The following is a 7,026-nucleotide window of genomic DNA, read 5'->3' on the forward strand; positions in this document are numbered from 1 at the left end:
TTTCAGCATAACAAATATAATATTTGTACAAAATGTTACAACTTCTATATACTATGGAAAATACAAATTCATGTTAAGAATAAAGAATACTAAAGATAGAAACACTTAGGAAATGTCCTAAGTCTCTAAATGTGAGTACAAAATTTTGTAAACTGAATTTGAAATTGAAATGTGTTGGGTTTAATAGTGTCAAAGTTCAAGAGGGGGGTGAATTGACCTTTTAAAACCTTCTCGCAGAAACAGTGTTTAACATAGTTTACAGAAAATAAATCGGTTTATGTGAAAATGAACAGATTTATTTTGGCACTGTCTGTGTTTGAAAAGCGTTTATACAACAAGGTTAATCACAAGATTATGCAGATAGATTTTCCAGATGCACACGCACTGATATTAGAACGAAAAACAGTGAATCACCAAAACAACAACCTTCAATTTCAAGCAAGTGATTAAGGTTCAATTAATGGCTTGACAGTTTATTGAGTGATCTATTATAATCAACCTGTTCTAATGGCTTTTAACAGATTATAAGTGTTCTTATTGAAATCAACCAGTTTTCCAGAAATTAAGAACAATATGAAACGAGCTCAGAAAAAACAGATTTATTAATGAATGAACAGATTTATTTCTTTGCTGTTTTATCAATTATGCAGAAACTTAATTGCAGAGATTGAAAGAGAATGAACACAGGGCAGTTATACTGGTTCACTCAACTGAGCTACATCCAGTCTTCACCTAAAACCAAGGTGAAATTCACTAAATCACAATACAAACAAACACAATTCCCACTGTTCTTGAAACCTACAAGAACTTAGGTACTCTTGCTGAAAAAACCTATTTCAGCTCACACACACTCTTCAAGAAAACCTATCAAGAAGAGTGTTCAACCAAACTATTACAAGAAATGAAAAGTGAAACGACTACACCTGATTGAGGATACAAAGATCTGCCTTAAACCAATAGGCAAGATTGCTAGAACAGTAGCAGCACCTCACACCAAGCTTTTGGAACCAAACCAAGAACAAGCACTTTGTGATTTTCGAAATCTTTGAAGAACAAATGCTAATCCTTTGTAAACTCTTAATTCTCTGCTATAAAAATTCTTTTTACAAATGTATGAACGATATTTAAACTCAGAAACAAGTTTTCATTTTATAGAAACCAACTTATAACAGAATTTTGAAAAACAGTTAAAGCTGTTATAAAATGAACAGATTGAAAATAAAATGAACAAATTTATTTCAAAAGCAGTTAGAGAATTTGTTAAGTGAGGAGACTTAGTCAACCATTCTAGTGTAGAGATAAAACTGAAAAACGTTTAAGCTAGATATGGCACCAGAGACAAAAAGAATCTATTCATTTACAAATGAACAGATTTATTTTTCAAAACGAAAACAGAAAAGCTTAACTATTTGAAACACATTCATTTTGAAAGATAGAAGACTTAGTCAAAAAAACATGATGCACAAAATCTAATTTTCACAAGACTTAGCCAAGGCATCAGTGTAAAAATTAATCTGTTTATTTAGAAAAGAACAGATTTATTTTTATGCAGTAAACGTGTTTTTTGTAAAACATGTGAAAAATAGTTTAAGAAAACTTATGCTTGTTCTTATCACATGGCCAGTGGTTATGAGGTGAGTTACTTAGCAAAAAGCCCACTCTTAGACAACCTCTAAGCACTACCTAAGACACACTTAAAGCAAAGCAAAATACACATGAAATGTACATAGAAGTCTTCATCAAACACAATCTTGAAGGGGCAGCAACCATCTTCAACAAAATGAATGTAAATTGAAATTGAATTGGATTGAATTAACCACTTGCAACACAGAAATAAAATTTCAAAGAGATGAATGAATGAAAATGGTATTGAGAAAATGAATTTCACTCTAGAAATATTCAAACATCATAGAAGATCTGTGATCAAGTTTCCTTCGATCTTGTTTACAAGAAACTCAAATACTCATTTTGAATTCCTTGATTAACTATGAAAACACAACTCAATCGAATTTTTAGAAGGTTTTGATGAGGTGTTAGTCTGTTCTTGAACCTATTCCTGAGCTTGTTTTTTCGGTCTTTGTTGATTGTACTTTTGTTCTAGTTTTTGTCCTATTTGGAAGTTAATGACAAGTGTCTAGGGGAGGTGTTGTTCATTTTTGTGCGGTTTTGTACAAGGATTGGATCACTCCTTAAATGATTATAATTTATTTATTTTATGTTGTTGATAAAAAAAAACAACTCAATCGAATTATATACACGTAAACAACAATTCTTAATGAAAAACTGAAATTTTAAAGAATCAAATATAGAACTCAAAGTAGGATAAACGAATTAGTTAACACACTTTATTACTTGGTATTTTTCACTTCAAGAATTTAATCATATTTATGAGAATTCTACTCGATTGTTTTTGGTATCAAGAATTGAAAAAAAAAGCGTAGAAAAATAAGGAAAGGAGAAACAAACAATTTGAGAGAAAAGTGCAGAGAATTCCAAAAGCCAAAAATAGACAACTGAAAAGTGTATAAAACTGTAAATTGACAAATTTTCTAACTGTAATTATGACTACCTGTATACTTGTGTACTTGTCTCTTGAACTTAACTATATTTATAATATTCTTAACAAAAAATAATGGGCCTAAATTACAAAGCAATCTTAACTACAAAACTAGTTTTTTGTTCAAACGTTTTTTGATTTATTGAAACTAGTTATGAACTCCAAATGTTATGTTAGAAGTGTCTAAATTGAAGTTTCGAAAGCAAGGAATCCAATACAACAAAAATGAGCTGAAACAACCATGTATAGAAAAAATTATAAATAAAAGAATAAGTACATGTCAGTGTATGAAAATATATAATTTCAGCGGAACAAATATAATATTTATACCAAATGTTACAACTCCTATATACTATGGAAAATAAAAATTCATGTTAAGAATCAAGAATAAGAAAGATAAAAACACTTAGGAAATGTCCTAGGCCTCTAAATATGAGTACAAAATTTGAGTTATCACTCACTAGAGAGAGGTTGTGTTTTCGATATTTATAAGATTAAATTCTTTCTACTAATTTGTTAAATCAAGAATATTCTTACAAAGTTATCAAGGCATAGAAAATATTTTTGGAGCACTTCACTTGCAAAATGTGGTTTTAGATTCTTTTTCTTCTCTTTAAAGGATAAATTTATATAAGCGTTAAAGTAAAAAGTTGTTGCAAATCATTTTCTGTCTATTGAATAACTTCAAACTCACTTGAAATTCGTTCTTGCATCTAAGCAGCTTAGATGTAGAAGATGCATTAAATGTGCTAGATGGGTGTGTTAAATGTTCTTCTCTTCTTTAAGTAACATCTTGATATCTATATGTACTTATCTCTCCTTGGACAAAGTGTATTTACTTGAATATGTGTAAAAACACATAGTCATATGAAGTATATATACTTTTTTCAGGGTCGACAAGGCAAACACTTGGAAGTTGTTGAAGTAAAACAAATTTAACTCATTTACAAATACATTTTTTATATGACATGTTTTTTCGGATGCTTTTGACAGATGAAGGAAACAAACATTCTCTGCAACATAAAGAAAACATACAAATATTCATGAAGTACTATGTTAGTTTAAGACTATGTGAGTATCATCCGACCAAACACATTGCTTAGCAAACGTAAAACAATACTACACAATATTGTATCGTTTGATAGATAAAACACTTATGTATTATATCATTCATTGTTTGAACAAACACTTGGGCCTTAAAGACAAAACATGATCATATTTTATACTTTGTTGTTATCAACACTTAATCAAAATCATAGGTGTTATACTTTTTTCTAACAAGCTCGTAAATTAAAATTTTCCTCTTCTTCATTACCATCGGTCCCTATCATGAAAAGTTATATTTCAATCTCTTAAAGCAAACCCCAAATATATCATATTGAATTGCATTAAGTTTAAGAATTTAAAGATGATTAATGAGCTATTCTTCATCCCCATAAAAATGTTTATGATTGTGTTATCTTAGGCTAATAACTCGTAAGAATTTTTCAACTTCTTAGAACTTCAACCAGTTTATAGTTGATCAAACCACAATAAACATTAAGGTTAAGCATCATTGGGAAAGAGAAATATGTAGCAAATTTAATCAGAATATACAAGAGAGTTTAGTGATTATGTTTAGCCCCAACAAAAGAGAATTTAATCACTTATGGTGTTAAATAAAATGAAATTCAAACAAAAAGATGAAGAAGAAATGGAGGTGATAGTCATGGAGGGAGTCTTCAAAGGATGGGTGTCTTAACCTTTTCTCTTTTTGCTTCATTTTGTAAAATAAAGTATATATGACTCATATCACAACCAAGAGGGGAACTAATTGGATTAAAAACATGACCTTTTTGTGATTTAAAAACTCTTCCTAAAAACTTTGATACAAAGGGCAATAATTTCAATGAATTAATGAAAATTGTAGTGAAGATGAAAATATAGACACATAGATATTTGTATACTAGTTCGATTCCACAAAAATCTACGTCTAGTATAATCCAAGCAACCTTAACTAGATTGTTCCACTAAATTCTTGAATTATTTAGTTACAAGAACTCTTATGCAACTAAAACAATAAAAAATTTAACCATTTACCTTCCAAGAAGAAATACAAGGTATGGAAAACATATAAATGCCTCTAACCACCCAACATACTAGTTTATTAGAATTTAGTGAAGTAGAATGAAAGGAAATATATCACGCGAACTGATAGATATTTCTGAAAGGATTACAACACAAAACTTATAGCGTGTTAAAAAGACCTTCAATTAATCTTGAGCAAATCTTTTTCAGTTCTTTTTAGTGTAAAATACTCCAAGAACACTCTCTAGAAGGTTGCAAAGTTCTTTTTCAAGAAAAATAGGAAAAAGTATGGAGTATTACTATCACGTAGTGGTGAATGAAGAGTGAATGTTTTCTATCTTTGCCAATTTTGCAAGCAGGGATGTTTGTAGCACATGGATATTTTAAATTATATTGTCTAAGACCAACGGGATGAAACTGTTTTTCAATACCTATGTTACCGGGAAGGTGGGGAAGGTGTTTTCTTTTGGTGAAGGAAAAAGGGAGGACAACAGCTAATATCATCAGATATTAGAGGATTATGGGGAGTGGAAGAGAGAAGATTGTTGATGGAAGGTGGGGCATAGGGAGAATTCTAGAGCTATGTCTCGTTCAAGCTGTTATCAACTCTGAATTGATGTATCTTGCGTGTGGTGTCCTGCTAAAGGAGCTAGATAATTAGGATGACATTAGATGTTAGATGTTAGATTTTTGGAAACCAAATCTGGTTTGTGCAGCAGGCAAATAGCCATTTTATGATGCATTGTAATGTCAGGATGTAATAGTGGCTTTTGGGGTGTGCTTTTTATGTTGCTGTATGGTTTTAAGGTTGTGGGGTTGCATAGATTATGTTAGTTTTGCTGTCAAGTTTTTTATAAGTTGCTGTAAGAGGGTAAGCTTTCTTTTGTTTGTTTTTTTTCTTTCTTTTCATAGCTCATTTTTAGTGAGTTTGTATAAGGGTTGGGACACCCCTAAAGTGTCCCTTTAATTTTTTAATTCTTTGCTAAAAAAAAATGTCTTCCTTTCCTCATATGTGAGATTTTTCGACCAATGGAAAAACATTGCACAAGTGCATTGAGCCAGAATTTGGTCTTGTTGGACAACATTTGTAAGCAATGTTTTCATTATCTTTATATCGTGGGAGGATAAGTGAGTGGATAATGTTCCTTTAATGCAAAAATTTCCTAGACTATTTTCGATCTCCTTAGATATTGGTCGTACTTTGTTACAAGTTGGAATTTGGAATAATAATAGATGGTTGTGGAAGTTGAGTTGGAGAATGATTTTTTTTTTTTGTGTGGGAATCTAGTCAGACTGAACTTCTATCGCAGGTGTTGATAACAAAAGGTTATTAAGAAAGAATGAAAGTACGACTGATAAATGGCTTTGGAGGGATGTAGAATCTACAAACTTCTTTGTGAAAGCACCCTATAATATTCTTTTGGGGGAGGAGTCTGCAGGGTATGGAGACTTATTCACGGAGTTCTAGAATATAAAGATCTTACCCTCGACACAAATTACGGCTTGGAGGGTGTTATTTAAAGCAATTGCCACTAAGGACAATCTTTTGAGGCGTGACATTTCTCCAGTGTGTGACCGTTGTCCCTTATGTCGTGTGGAAGAAGAGACGGTAAGTTATATTTTTTTCTTGTGTAGGGTCTCTTGGAGAATTTGGGGATTGTGTCTTGATTGTCTGGAGATTTCTTCGGTATTACATTGTGATACACAAATGCACTTTAAGATGTTTAAACCTATAGGTTTGAAACATGCTATTGTTAGGCACTAGGGGGATTTGGGTAGGTATTATAGGTGAAATTTGGAATCATAGGAATAGGGTGGTTTTTAAGAATGGATGTGTTGATCTAGTTGAGGTTTTTACTGTGGTACAAAGGAAGACTTGGTCTTGGATTACGGTAAATGAAAGATTGGCTAGTTTCTCTTACTCGGATTGGTGTTTGGATCCCCTTTGTTGTATGAAATATTTGAGAGATTGATGTTTGGTGATTTATGTTTAACGTTTTTTCCAGATTTGGCAGTTGTGGTGTGTTTTGTGCAGGTTTTTTTGGCTTTTGTTTCTTCCTTCCATGGTCGACTTGAAGATTTTGGTCTTGGGTTATTATAGTAAAGGAAAGATTGGTTGATTTATCCGACCCATATTAGAGTTTGAAACTTTTATGTTATATGAGAAATTTGAGAGACTGATGTTTGGTGATTCTTATTTAACGATTTGTCCATATTTGGAAGACATGGTGTATTTTGTGCAAGTTTTTTTGACTTCTATATCCTCATCGCAGGGTCGATTTGATGGATTTGTCGCTTGAGTGTTTGGTTTACTTTTATTTGCTGACAAAGACCGAGTTTAGTTGTTTGACTTTTGTGTCTTGTCTTGACCATATGTTCCTTTGGAGGGTTGATGTAGTTGT

Source organism: Phaseolus vulgaris, chromosome 9, assembly GCF_000499845.2.
Source record: "Phaseolus vulgaris cultivar G19833 chromosome 9, P. vulgaris v2.0, whole genome shotgun sequence".
Taxonomy (NCBI): Eukaryota; Viridiplantae; Streptophyta; class Magnoliopsida; order Fabales; family Fabaceae; genus Phaseolus; species Phaseolus vulgaris.